Genomic DNA, 14,980 nt, shown 5'->3' with positions numbered 1-14,980 from the left:
AAAAGTAATACTACCTATGCATGTGGGATAATAAAATATACTCGCGGGACGACTTACAAAGCATATGCGTCCAACAACACTACTCTAACAAAATAAACAGAAGGAACACACAGGTTCCTAACACCGTCGAACACCCATTTCCTATATGAGTTTTACCCAAATCCAAGTTTTCCGTAACTAAAAAAGTTTTTGTTTCTCATCTTCTACCCATTCCAAAAAAAAAAAAAAAAAAAAAAAAAAAAACCTTGCTTTATGGTTGTTACGCGTACAGGAGCAAAAATCATGGAAGAGGAAATTGCATCCCTCAAAACCAAACTTCAAGATCTGGATGACAAAATTCTGGGTCTTAACTTTCAGCAGTCAGCCATGAGTCGAAACCATTCAGGAGATACTGGGTCCTCTTCTGGCAATTTTCGTGGACCAAAGCTTGATTTTCCACGCTTCGATGGTTCTGATCCGACTGGATGGATCTATAGGGCAGAGCAGTATTTCAGCTTGCATAATACTTTGGATAACCACAAAGTCCCCCTTGCATCTTTTCATTTGGAACATGAAGCTCTTCAATGGTTCCGTTGGTACATCAAGGCTAATGTAGGCCCAACGTGGAGAGAATTGTGCACCCTCATTTTGGAGCGCTTTGGCCCTAGTTCCTTTGATGATTTCACAGGAGCACTCACTAAACTGCGTCAAACAGGCACTGTAAGAGAATACCAGACAGAGTTTGAAAAATTAGCTAATTACACAGAGGGCTTATCTGATGAATTCTTCCGTAGTTGTTTTGTCAGTGGTCTGAAGGATGCACTTCGCTCAGAAGTCAAAATGTTTCGACCTACTACAATGATGGAAGCCCTTGGGTTGGCTAAGTTAGCGGAAGACAAGATTAGTGCTCTACAACGCTCCAGATCTAATTTTGTTCCATTCAGAAATACAGGTTCTCACAACCCTCCAGTCATACCAGCTCCCAGAACTACTCCGATCAAGCACTTGTCTGAAACAGAGATGCGAGTCAGGCGAGACAAAGGGCTTTGTTATAATTGTGATGAGAAATGGTCTCGGGGCCATAGATGTGTTCAGCAAAAGCTCTATCTCTTGGATGTGGATTCTCCACCGGAAATGGAAGAATATGTAGATGCTCAGGAAACAGTGGATGATGAGGTTGAGCCTCACCAGCCTGAACCTCCTTCACCAGAAGCTCCACCAGAGATATCTGTCCATGCTTTGGCAGGAGTCACTACTCCACAAACCATGCGGGTCCAGGGTTTCTTCAAGAAGATCCCTCTTACTATACTCATTGATTCTGGTAGCACTCATAACTTCATTGATCCACGAATAGCCAAACAGGCTGATTGCTTTATCCATCCCTGCTCTAGCTTTGAAGTCATGATTGCCAATGGGGGCACTTTACCTTGTAAAGGGAAATGTCGCAATGTGTGTCTCTCTATTGGAGATTATAACATGCGCTCTGACATGTTTGCCTTACCCTTAGGAGGCTGTGATGTGGTTTTGGGTGCCCAATGGTTACGCACTCTTGGCCCCATTCTCTGGGATTTTGCTGAACTTTGGATGCAGTTTTCAGCCGAGGGGCACCAACACACTTTGAAAGGCTTACAACCAGGGTCTCTCAGCATCATCAGTTCACACCGTATGGAAAAACTTCTTAAGAAGAATTCACATGGTGTCATCGCTCAGCTCCATTCCATTCAGATGCAGCCATCAGCAGTCTCTAGCACTCCTGCCGATCTCCAACACATTTTGGACAAGTATTCTGGTGTATTTGCTGAACCTGTGGGATTACCTCCTTCTCGTCCAGAGGACCACCGTATTCAGCTCCTTCCTGGCAGTGTTCCGCCCAACATCAGGCCCTACCGCTACCCATTTCATCAGAAGGCCGAAATCGAGATACTTGTCCGTGACTTACTGAAGCAAGGTATTATTCGCCCTAGTACCAGTTCCTTTTCTTCTCCAGTTCTGCTTGTTCGCAAAAAAGATGGGTCATGGCGACTCTGCATTGATTTTCGAGCACTTAATCATCTCACTATAAAGGACAAGTTTCCCATTCCAATTGTTGATGAACTTCTTGATGAACTTCATGGGGCTCATTTTTTCTCCAAGTTAGATCTTCGTTCTGGGTATCATCAAATTCGGGTTAATGAGGAGGATATACCTAAAACTGCCTTCCGCACACATGATGGTCACTATGAATTTTTAGTCATGCCCTTTGGCCTCACGAATGCTCCTTCAACATTTCAGGCAGTGATGAATAACATATTTCGACCATACCTCCGGAAATTCATTCTGGTCTTCTTTGATGATATCCTCATATATAGCAAAACTTGGGCTGAGCATCTCCATCATCTGGAGCTTGTCTTGCAACTTCTCTCTGATCATCAACTCTGTGCAAAACTATCTAAATGTGTGTTTGGCCAGGAGGAAGTGGAGTATCTCGGGCATATTGTTGCACACCATGGAGTGCGGGTGGATCCTACAAAAATAGATGCCATGAAAACTTGGCCGCATCCTAAAACTCTCAAGAGCCTTCGAGGTTTTTTGGGGTTGACTGGCTACTACCGCAAGTTTGTCAAAGATTACGGGAAAATTGCAGCACCATTGACAGCTCTGTTAAAAAAGGATGCCTTCTCCTGGACTCCTGTTGCTGAGACTGCATTTGAACAACTGAAACAGGCTATGTGCAGTACACCTGTTCTCGCGATGCCAAATTTTTCCAAACCCTTCACTATTGAGAGTGATGCTTGCGGCAATGGATTGGGTGCTGTTCTCCTGCAAGATGACCATCCTATTGCGTTCACTAGCAAAGCCCTCTCTGGTAAGAATCTAGCCCTCTCTACTTATGAAAAAGAAATGATGGCTATTTTGCATGCTGTACAGAAGTGGCGGCCATACCTCTTAGGGAGTCATTTTTGCATCAGAACCGATCACCAAAGTCTGAAATACTTCCTGGAACAACGGGTATCCTCTCCTACACAACAGAAATGGGTCAGCAAACTCATGGGGTATGATTATGAGATCACCTACAAGAAGGGTAAGGAGAATATTGTGGCAGATGCTCTTTCTCGCACATTTGATAATCAAGCTTCCCTTTCCGCTATTTCTATGCCCATTCCCAATTGGTTAGCGTCTGTTCAGCAGGGCTATGACAGTGACTCTTCTTTATCTCAAATCATTTACCAGCTAGCCAATAATCCTTCTGCTATACCACATTACTCTTGGGATGGTGCTTCTCTTCGATACAAGGGTCGGCTAGTGCTTCCTCAGAACCCAGCTCTACATCAGGCTATTTTTTATGAACTCCATGCTTCTCCTTCAGCAGGGCACTCAGGCTTCCTCAAAACTTATGAGCGAGCAAGGAGAAACTTCTTTTGGAAAGGGATGAAACAGACGATTCAACAGATGGTGGCTGAATGTGATACTTGCCAACGCCACAAGGGTGAAATGACCCTCCTTCCTAGCTTGCTCGAACCATTGCCCATCCCTACACGGATTTGGACTGATATTTCTATGGATTTCATTGAAGGGCTTCCTAAATCCGGTGGCAAGACAGTGATCTTGGTTGTGGTTGATCGTCTCTCGAAATATAGTCATTTTTGTGCCCTCAGCCACCCCTATACTGCCTCCTCTGTTGCACAAATCTTCATGGACCAGATATTTCGTCTTCATGGACTCCCTTCTTCCATTGTCTCTGATCGTGATGCAACTTTTAACAGTCATTTTTGGACTGAACTGTTTCAGAAAACTGGCACCAAACTGAAGATGAGTTCGGGCTATCACCCACAAACTGATGGTCAAACTAAAATTGTCAATAAATGCTTGGAAACTTATCTTCGTTGCTTCACTTCCGAACAGCAACATCAGTGGGCCAAGTGGCTCCCTTTAGCTGAATGGTGGTACAATACCTCTTACCACACTGCCTCTAAAATGACTCCATATGAAGCAGTCTATGGTCAGGCACCTCCAGTGCTCCTTCCCTACACTCCCAACAGCTCACCAGTCCAGGCAGTTGACATAGTTCTCCGCAGCAGGGATCAGATTCTTCGTACCTTACAGGATAATCTTCACATGGCCCGTAATCGGATGAAACAGCAAGCAGATCAACACCGTTCTGAGCGCTCATTTCAAGTTGGGGATATGGTTTTTCTTCGTCTACAGCCATACAAACAATCCTCCCTAAACCTGAAAGGGCGTCATAAGCTGGCCCCAAAATTTTATGGGCCTTATAAGGTTCTGCAGAAGATTGGTTCAGTTGCTTATAAACTGGAACTTCCTCCTTCTTCCCGCATTCATCCAGTCTTTCATGTTTCTTGTCTAAAGAAAGTTCTGGGTACCACTGTCAGAGCACAAACTACTCTCCCGGAAATGGATACGGAAGGATCCATTATCCTGGAGCCGGTGGCAATCATTGACCAGCGCACTCGCCAGCTTCTCTCTCGCTCCATCTCTGAGGTCTTGATTCAATGGCATGGCATGCAACCAGAGGATGCTACCTGGGAACCCCTTCTTCAGATTCAACAACAATTTCCACACCTTAAGCTTTGAGGACAAAGCTTTTTTCTAAGGGAGAGGGGATGTTAGGAACCTGTGTGTTCCTTCTGTTTATTTTGTTAGAGTAGTGTTGTTGGACGCATATGCTTTGTAAGTCGTCCCGTGAGTATATTTTATTATCCCACATGCATAGGTAGTATTACTTTTCTAGATCGTACTCAGTATATAAGAATAGGTTGAGGCCCTTGATGGGCACGGACGAATTTATTGTATTGAGCTTGCTCAAAGGAGGTTACCCCCTCGAAGTGGCCTGCGATCAGTAGATTCATTCTGAGTTCTGCTATCACTTTGTATTCTGTTATTTCGAGCATTCTCACGATATTGCTATAAGGAGGTTCTTCACAGCTAAGTAGGACTCCATATTTATTTATATCATTTAATGGATGCATGAGCCTTTACATGTCTTGAAAAAAAGAAAGCATGAGAAAATAAGAATAATAAAGCCATTAGATGATGTAGGAGTCTCTAGAGGTGCCAAAAATAGAAGCTTAACCTTCTCTGGATATTTGTAGGAGTTAAACTGCTGTCATAATACATTTTTGGTGCATGGAAAGATTTAAATTTAAAATTGGCAGTTAACTATTAGCGCATCTCTAAATTTTTCAAAAACAAAATCGACCCATCTAGTGCACCTGCGCACTTCGAGAGCTCATAAGCTCAATTTGCCAAAAAAACAAAATTCTTAGTTTTGAAAACAGTTTCTAGGTTTTTCTTAGACGAGGTATGGGATCACTTTTTGTGTACTTACTTTTCCCCTTTTTTGATGATTTATACCCTCGTTATAGCCAAACACTTTCATAAGAAGTGCACCTCGGAAGTTTGGAAGCTTAATTCGCCAAAAAATCAAAGTTCTCTGTTTTGAAAATGGTTTCTAAGTTTTTCTCAAATGAGGTCTAGGATCACTTTTTGTGTACTTAATTTTCCCCCTTTTGATGGTTTATACCCTCTTTATAGCCAAACACTTTCATAAAAAGCACACCTCGGAAGCTCGAAAGTTCAATTCACCAAAAAATTAAAGTTCTCTGTTTTGAAAATGGTTTATGGGTTTTTCTTAGATGAGGTTTGGGATCACTTTTTGTATACTTAATTTGCCCCATTTTGATGATTTATACCCTCTTTATAGCCAAACACTTTCATAAGAAGCACACCTTGGAAGCTTAGAAGCTCGAAAGTTTAATTCACCAAAAAATCAAAGTTCTCTATTTTGAAAATGGTTTCTGGGTTTTTCTCAGATGAGGTTTTGGATCACTTTTTGTGTATGTACTTTGCCCCTCCTTTTTTTTAAATGATTTATACCCTCTTTATAGCCAAACACTTTCATAAGAAGCGCACCTTGGAAGCTCGAAAGCTTAATTCGCCAAAAAATCGAAGTTCTTCTAAGTGTCAATTTTCTAGAGTTAGATTTGTTTACAACTTCAGAATTTTCCAGAGTTAGATTTTTTTTCAACTTCAAAATTTTCTAGAATTTGATTTTTTTCAACTTCGAAATTTTCCAAGGTTAGAAATTTTTTTCAACTTCAGAATTTTTCAGATTCCATCATCTAGGTCTTATTGACCTTCAACCAAAATGATGTGTGGGTGTTTCCCTTTGAACATTTAGATAGTGTTAGATTCTCCAAGAAGCGAGAACCGAGCCAAGATCTGATGTCGGTTGTAGATCATATGCACCTCCACTCAACAGATGATCGAAGATCAAAATAGAAGAATGAAGAGATATCTGAAATGAGAGAAAAATAGAGACAAAGAAAGAGAATTTTGAGAAGACTCTCAATACTCTCACCAAACTATCACTAAACTAGTGAAGGTGAGAGGAGAGGGTTGTATATATTAAAAAATGGGGCATATACATCCAAGAGGTGCATTAAGCCAAAAAAGTGTGAGAAATCTAACTACCCCATGACCTACCTAGGTAAGGACAAAATAGTGGTTATGAGAGGTGGCACAAAAAGCCAAAAGTGGATGTGTAACTCAACTACCCATGTGTGGGAAAGAGTTACACATGTGGCTTATGTATTTCACCATGTGTCCTCATAGTAACCACATAAAATAAACCTAAGCAAGCTTTAAAAATATGTGTAGGAAAATAAATACCCCCTAACATAAGGAAAAAAAACTACACTAACACCCCCCTTAAGCGTAGCTTAGGTGGGTGAAAAGATATGGGTCCTAGCAAGGAAGCCTAGTGAGGTACCCATGTACAAAAAATCTCTCACAAACGGAGAAAAGGAGAAAACCTAGTGGGAAAAACTCCTCCCCAAAAGAGAGAAAAGAAAACACCCCCCCAGAGTAGAGAGAGTGAGACGAAGAACTAAGAAGCCCCTTCAGAAGTAAACACTGGTTGCACCCCTAGTAAAGCTCGCAAATGAAGGAACTTGCTCTCAGTGAAGGGTTTGGTGAAGATGTTTGCAATCTACTTTGATGCTGGGATGTACTTGAGATCAATGATGTTTGCATGAATCGGCTCCCAAATGTAGTGCATATGTATCTCAATGTGTTTGGTCCTCTGGTGATGGACTGGATTCTTTGAGATCTGTATTGCACTCTGATTATCACAAAAGATGATTGTGGGCTTTCTAAATGAAATGCCAAACTCAGTGAGAATATTATGAAGCCAGATGGCCTCAGTGGTGGCATTAACTGCCCCTTGATAGTCAGCCTCAGTAGATGAAAGAGCAATTGTAGATTGCTTCTTGCTTGACCAACAAATTGGAACGGAACCAAGTGAAAAGCAATACCTTGAAGTAGATTTGCGATCCTGAGAATCACCTACCCAATTTGAATTAGTGTATCCCACCAAGTCAAAATCCACGCCCGCTGCATAGTGAATGCCATAACTATGATTTCCCTGAACATAGTGGAGAATCCACTTAGTTGCTTTCCAATGCAACTCATGTGGCTCCTGCATAAATCGAGAGACTATGCCCACGACATATGAAATGTCAGGCCTCGTGTGAGTCAAATAGATGAGACTCCCAACAAGTTGTCGATATAAAGTGCCATCAACCAAGGGTGAAGAACACTTAGCCTCAAGTTTGACCCCTGACAGAAACAGAGTCAATGTAGGCTTACAATCAGCCATTTGAAACCTAGAGAGCATATCAAGTGCATTCTTGGGTTGTGCCATGAAGATACCTGATGAAGACTGAGTGATCTCAATCCCAAAAAAATAGTGCAAAAGACCTAAGTTTGACATCAGATATCGATCATGAAGAGTTGCTTTCACTGCTTTGATGGTGGATGAGTGACTCCCTGTGATCAACAAGTCATCGACATAGAGAACTAGAAATGTCAGAGTATCATTCTGTTGTAGAAAGTAGACATTTAGATCAGAATGGCATCTAGTGAACCCAACTGATAGAAGGAAGGTGTCCATCTTGGCATACCAAGCTCGAGGAGCCTGTTTGAGGCCATAAAGAGACTTTCAAAGACGACAAACCAATGAAGGATCCTAGATGAACCCCTGTGGTTGCTCCATGTAGATTTCCTCCTGAAGGTCACCATGAAGAAAAGCACTCTTCACATCCATTTTATGAACTTCCCAATGATGGGCTGCAACTATAGCAAGTACAAGTTAGATAGACTTCATCTTGGCTACTAGCGCAAAAGTCTCAGAGTAGTCAATCCGAGGCACCTAGGAGAATCCTTTGGCGACCAAGCGAGCCTTATGCTTGTCAACCGACCCATCTGCTGCAAATTTTGTTTGATAGATCCACTTGCATCGAACAAGTTTTCTTCCCTTAGGAAGAGGGACTAAATCCTATGTATGATTCCTTTCTAAGGAATTGATCTCTTCCTTCATTGATGTATCCCACTCAGGGACACCAGAAGCTTCCCGAAAAGTCTGTGGATCAGAAGCTGAAGCAACAAAGAGATGTGAAGTCGGCTGAAATTGTGACCTTGTTCTTCTTGCATCTAAAGGATCACCAACCCAATCACCTGCTGACTGTAAAGTCTAACGAGCCCAAAGAGGCCTTGTGGTAGAAGAATCTGGAGGAGAATCATTAGCCTCTAAATGATTACTTGGAGAAGAAGATAGATCCTCATCATCACTCTCATCATTTGAAGTGGAGGAAGAAGAATCCTCATGTAGATCAGGAAGATTAAGATTCTCTGAAGAACTGTCATCATGCTGCAATGTCTCCAATGTAATAGTGGATGGAGAAGTGATAGGAGAAGAACTGGAAGATTCCTCCTCAAAACGAACACTCCTCTCAATGAACAGCTCATGAGTTGTAGGGTGGAGAAGCCTATAGCCTTTGACACCATCTGGGTACCCAAAAATATGCAAGGCTTGCTCTGTGGATCCATAGCCTTGCGTTTCTCTGCTGGAATGTGGGCCCATGCAGGAGAACCAAACACTCAAAAATGCTTAACAGTGGGTTTATGACCAGTCCAGGCTTGGAAAGGAGTTACCCCCTTCACAACTTTATGAGGAACACGGTTCTGAATGTAACACATAGAGTTTATGGCCTCTGCCCAGTATTGAGGTGCCATAGAATTGGAGTGAATCATACAATTGGCCATCTCTTTCAAGGACTTGTTTTTGCATCCTACAACACCATTATGCTATGGACTATAGGGAATTGTGTGATGAAGATCAATGCCCTCAGAGGCAAAAAAATGTTCAAACCTATGGTTGACATATTCCCCCCCCATCATCTGTACGTAGAATTTTGATGGCCTTCCCAGATTGTTTCTCTGCAAAATCTTTGAAGTCCTGAAAAGACTCAAAGACCTCAGACTTAGTTTTGAGTAAATATACCCAAGTATATCTAGAAAGATCATCAATTTGAATGTCAAAACATATCTAGCCCTACTAAAAGATGGATGTGGAAATGGGCCTGCCAAGTCACTGTGTACCAACTCCAAAAGCTGTGTAGCCCTCCATGCTTTGCCTTTGTCATACTTCTCTTCTAGATGCTTACCAAGAATGCATCCTTGGCAAACTCCATCAGAAAAGTGAATTGAAGGCAACCCTGCAACCATGTCCTGTTGATTGAGTTGCTGCAAATAGCGGTAATTCAAGTGACCAAACCGCTGATGCCACAAATGACTCACCTCATCTGAATGTGTGAGTAAAACTATTGAAGGAGAGTCAGGAACAAAGTGAGAAAACTAATACAATCTAGATTGACGATTTGCTTTTCCCATAGCAACTGTAGACCCATCATGCAATTCACTGATTGCCACATTATTTGGTGTGAACTCAACCCGCTTGCCAGAGCCAGTGTGAGTGATCTAATAAACAGATAAGAGATTAGTTGACAAAGATGGAACACAAAGAACATCCTGAAATGTTCCTTTGCCCACGTCAATAGACCCTCTCCCATGCACTTCAATAGGAGTGTCATCACCCATTAGTATGGCAGGCATAGTACATGGCTCTAAGGAAGCAAAACTTTCCTGTGAAGAAGCCATGTGGTGCGAGGCACCCGAATCAATTATCTAGGTATTACGTTGTGAAGCAACTGCAACTAGGGCCTTGCCCTTTCCTTTCCCCTATTTTTTTCTATGTCCTTTGAAGACCCTTCTGATGAACTCTACTTGATAGAGTCAGGCACCTTGATGTTATTTTTCTCAAGCAGATGTGATAGGTGATCAATCTGCTTCTTCAAACACTTGTGCTCATCATGTCCTGGTTTTTTACAATAAGAACACTTGACCTTCTCCTTCTTAGGTTGATCACCTTTTGATGAAGAAGTCTGATTATCTGCATTTGGAGCAACAGGCTTCTGATCTTTCTTCTTTTCTCCTTGATTCTTTTGTTTCTTTTCCTGTTTGCCACACCCTTTCTGTTCTTTTGTGCCTTGATTTGCAACCAAGGCATGTGACTTTGAGGGTTTAGTTGTACCCACGTGAACTAGTTTATCCTACTTATGGGTGAGTTCTACAACAAACTCATCTAGAGAAGGCATTTTATAGTTTGAACCTAGGGCACTTTTTGTAGCATAAAAGGTAGAAACAAAGACTAAATAATTCAGACCAAGTTTAGAAAGAATGCTTAAGATCAGCTGTTTGTCCTCTTTTTCTATTCCACACTATTTCAACTGCAATCTGATGGATTTCAACTTTGTGAAGAAGTCTTGTATGGTGTCAAAATTGGTAGGACTCAACCCTATGAGCTCATTCTCCAATTGATGACCTCTTAACTCATCCTGCTTACCACAAAGTGTTCCCAATTTGGTCCATACTTCATTTGGTGTAGTGGCAGATTCAATGTGAAAAAGAAGGTCAGGAGAGACTGACATACACAAAGTACCAAAGGCTTCATCACATTTATTAAACCATTTTATCTTTTCTGTAGCATCTTGAGGTTCTATCTCAAGTCCCATTATAACCCTATGATATCCATGTCTTTTGAGATAGATTATCATCTTTGATTTCCATTCAAAATAGTTATATGGTGTTAAAATAGGAACTCCAGATGCATGCATGAGTGCAAAAAAGTAGATTGCAAGGAATGAGAAAAGTGCAAGAAAGAAGACACATGAGACACCCGCCCTTTCCACTAGTCTTAAAAAATCACCTCCCCCCAAATATTACAATGTTGACACTTTATAATTAGTGCGTTTGCAAGGCTTTTACCATCTTACAATGCTTTCTAGGCCTATAATGGCCAAAATTACAATTTTTGGTACAATTTAAATGTGATAGAAAATCTGAAAAAAATAATCTTGTAGCTATGTATTAATCTTCAATGCCTTTCCAACGCCTATTCATTTTTGAAAAATGAAGATCTGAGATGAAAGTTATGGCATATTGAAAATAAACATATACAACAGATTCAACTTGCAATATCTAATGAAAAATGACATAATCTTTTAATAAGACCTACATGGATGGAAAGGTCTCATTTCCAACTTTCCGTCAAGTATTTGTTTGTGAAAAATCGACACCAGAGGCAAAAGTTATTAAAATTTTAAGAAAGGTTGCTGAATTTGCCCGTCAGAAATGGCATATGCCTGATTCAGACACGATTTTCACAAAATTGATCAACTAATTGAAAAAAATGACAAATACCCAAATAGTTTTTCGACCTTGGGAACAAGACCCAGAAATCTTTTTTTTTTTTTTTTTCTAAAAATGAGCAGAAGCTGGAAATTCGAAGCACAATTGAAAACGGCTCCAGTAAAAAATTTCAAAAAAAATAATTTTGATTTGTTACCGTCTCCTCCAATCTCTAATTTTGGTGAAGTAAAAGTCACTTTTAACTTTCTCAAGCCTTCTGGACACTCTAGAAGTACTTAAAGATGCCCCCAATATTACCACAAAGCTGCAATCACCCAGATCTCACAGGAACACATATATGTAAACTAGATTAACTAGATGCCTATTTTCCTTTAAACCATTTTGATTCTCTAGTTCATTCAAGGATGCAGGAGAAGAACATACTTGGTTTTAAAAAAAAATATTAGCTATCTAATAATCTCAAATTTCTCAAATAAATTAGAAAAATAATGAGCTGTACCAGATAACCTTGCTTTGATACCATGTTAGATTATGCAAGAAGTGAGAATCAAGCGAGGATTTGATGTCGATCGTAGATCATATGCACCTCCACTCAACAGATGATCGAAGATCAAAATAGAAGAATGAAGAGATATCTAAAATGAGAGAAAAATAGAGACAAAGAAAGAGAATTTTGAGAAGAATCTCAATACTCTCACTGAGCTATCACTGAACTAGTGAAGGTGAGAGGAGAGGGTTGTATATATATATATATATATATATATATATATATATATATATATATATATATATATATATATATATATATATATATAATGGGGCATATACATCCAAGAGGTGCATTAACTCCCATATCCCATAAAAGGTGGGAGGTTGTACCTACTTGGTAAATGCCAAAACATGTGGCATAACCTCCTTATATGAAAACAAAAAGAGAGGTGGCATATAAAGCCAAAAAAGTGTGAGAAATCTAACTACCCCATGACCTACCTAGGTAAGGACAAAATAGTGGTTATGAGAGGTGGCACAAAAAGCCAAAAGAGGATGTGTAACTCAACTACCCATGTGTGGGAAAGAGTTACACATGTGGCTTATGTATTTCACCATGTGTCCTCATAGTAACCACATAAAATAAACCTAAGCAAGCTTAAATAATATGTGTAGGAAAATAAATACCCCCTAACATAAGGAAAAAAAAGTACACTAACAGATAGGAGAGGTGATTTCTTGAGGAGATAATAAGTCTAAAGCTTCATAATTTACCCTCACTTCCCTGTGGAAATCATGAATTGTGAATTCTTGGGCATTCCTTGAATTTGAAATTTATGGGTTTGAGTGTGATCTTAGTTGCTACAGAAGAAAAGGAAGCCATGGTAATGTTCAAGACATTAGGGGGCCTCTAGATGTTTTAGATATATGCACCTATGCACCTTAAAAGATAATTCATTTTCCAAACCTTCAAATTGCACACCTGCGCACCTTCACGGAACAATGCAAGTTGCTCAATTCACCAAAAAATTGAAGTTCTCTATTTTGAAAATGGTTTTTGGGTTTTTCTCAGATGAGGTTTGGGATCACTTTTGTGTACTTACTTTGATCCTTTTGTTGATCTATACCTTCTTTAAATCAAAACACTTTCATAAACTTGAACTCCTACTTCTTCTACCTAAAATTCCAAGGCACCTGTGTTGAATCTTGTCATTAATAGTTGCATAAGATGAGGAACCTATTCTAGTTCACGTGTCTGAGCTCTGTATCTTTGATATCTTCTTCTCTCCAACTGCCCAATCCTTCTAGGTCAGAGACCAGGTGATCCAAATTATCCAAAATGATCAAATGTTTGAAACTTTTCCATATCTTTTTAATTGGCTTTTTTGGAGTTCTTCTGCTCAAAATTTCAAGTTGAAACTTTCATCAGTCCTTAAAATTCAGTAGTCAAAAGCTCACTATTTTAGGGACTGAAATTAGATTTTTAGTTCTTCTTTCCAATGGTGTAAATGGTTTTGAATTATGAGCTCTAGGTCAAAATTTATCACCCTGACAAGTTAAGGATGCCCTTTTTATTTGCACAAAGAAGCAAACATTAGTTCGAAAAGCTAAAAATCAAACCTTAAGCAAACCCTAATTGCGAACAAAAAATGACCCAGAAGTAGAACCTTATTAAAATACCTAAAAAACCTAATTTACACATTTGAAGAACAAAACGTTAACGCACCTTGGGCACCTTTAAGGTGTGCTAGTGCGCACCTCATCACCAAAATTCACTTTTCCCTAAAGACTTCTTGTTTGTGTCAACTAGGTTTTTCAAACAGTGAGCTAGACTAGGCTTAGACACTGGGTAGGACCCTAAAAAAGGCTCAGACCCCAGACTAGGGGTCTAGAAAACTAAAAAATATACTAGGGGGTCCCCATTTTGTGACTCAAAATGGGGCGTGCGTTGTGAAACCACAACAAATAGCCCCAACAAAAAGGAGGAAATGACAAAGGCATTTCTTCATCAACAAGCATTCATCCGACATGTGTCAAATAACAATTGAATTTTGAACACCTTAAATAGTTTTCAAGTTCCTTGATAGTCAAAACTTCAGAATCTCAAATCTTCAAGCTCGATGTGTGCATAGTGCATTCATTTCCTTTGACATTTCAAGATGAAATCTATCACAAGTTTGTAATAGCTTGGAAACAATCTTCCACTCCACCGGTTCATTCATCAAGAATTCTCGCAAATCATGTATATCAATGACTATTTGACTAGATGAGAGTATTTGTTTTGAGGGCTCTTCATGGGTTATCACTTTTCTCATTTGGGGTCCTAAGTAATCTTTTGAATCCTGCTTCACAAAGCTCACATGTTTCCAATTGATTCTTCCATGAAGCAATTTGTATAAGTACTGGATAGCCATTTTGGATTGCAGATCCCTACTATTAGCTTACCTTTCTAAGACCATTTGGAATCTTTAATTCTTAACACCATCATATTTTCTTTTCTTTTTGTGCCTTGACCACGCTTAGACTATGTGGCCAAGGCATTTGTGTTGTTTCTCGGATTCCTTCTTTAATTGATAACCTTTGCTTTCCTATTTTAAGAACTTTATGGAAACTCTCATGCCAAACAGTGACCTTAGAAATTCCTTGAAAAAACCTTTTGTTTGAACTGGTAGGCTTTAGATTATCCCTCGCTACCATCAACCTTGATTTGAAAACACCTAGATAGTCAATCTTTTAATTTGTAAAGTATTGAGTGTTATCAATCTATGATTCTGATTTCAAGATCGAAAGTCCTTTACACCTGTAAGTAGCATTCGTTTTCAATTGGTACAAGAAACAAAATCACTTAATGTTTTGACAAAGAAATATCTCTTCCCCAAAATTCAAAACCAAAAAGTGGTTTAATGAGATATGTCGAGATAAAATCTTGAGTGCACCTAACCCCAGACTAACACAACTTTGAAAG

General features: G+C 39.8%; 1 pseudogene; it reads right to left on the bottom strand.

Annotated features, from left to right (window-relative positions):
- Positions 1–6,967: 6,967 nt before the first annotated feature.
- On the bottom strand, positions 6,968–7,636 carry LOC149552606 (secreted RxLR effector protein 161 pseudogene; annotated as a pseudogene).
- Between the last annotated feature and the right edge of the window lie 7,344 nt (positions 7,637–14,980).

This window comes from Cupressus sempervirens, chromosome 6, assembly GCF_028749045.1.
Source record: "Cupressus sempervirens isolate cs-2001-9-10 chromosome 6, ASM2874904v1, whole genome shotgun sequence".
NCBI classification, from domain to species: Eukaryota; Viridiplantae; Streptophyta; class Pinopsida; order Cupressales; family Cupressaceae; genus Cupressus; species Cupressus sempervirens.
Note: the sequence above shows the minus strand (reverse complement) of the source record. Positions and strands in the feature narration are given on the sequence as shown.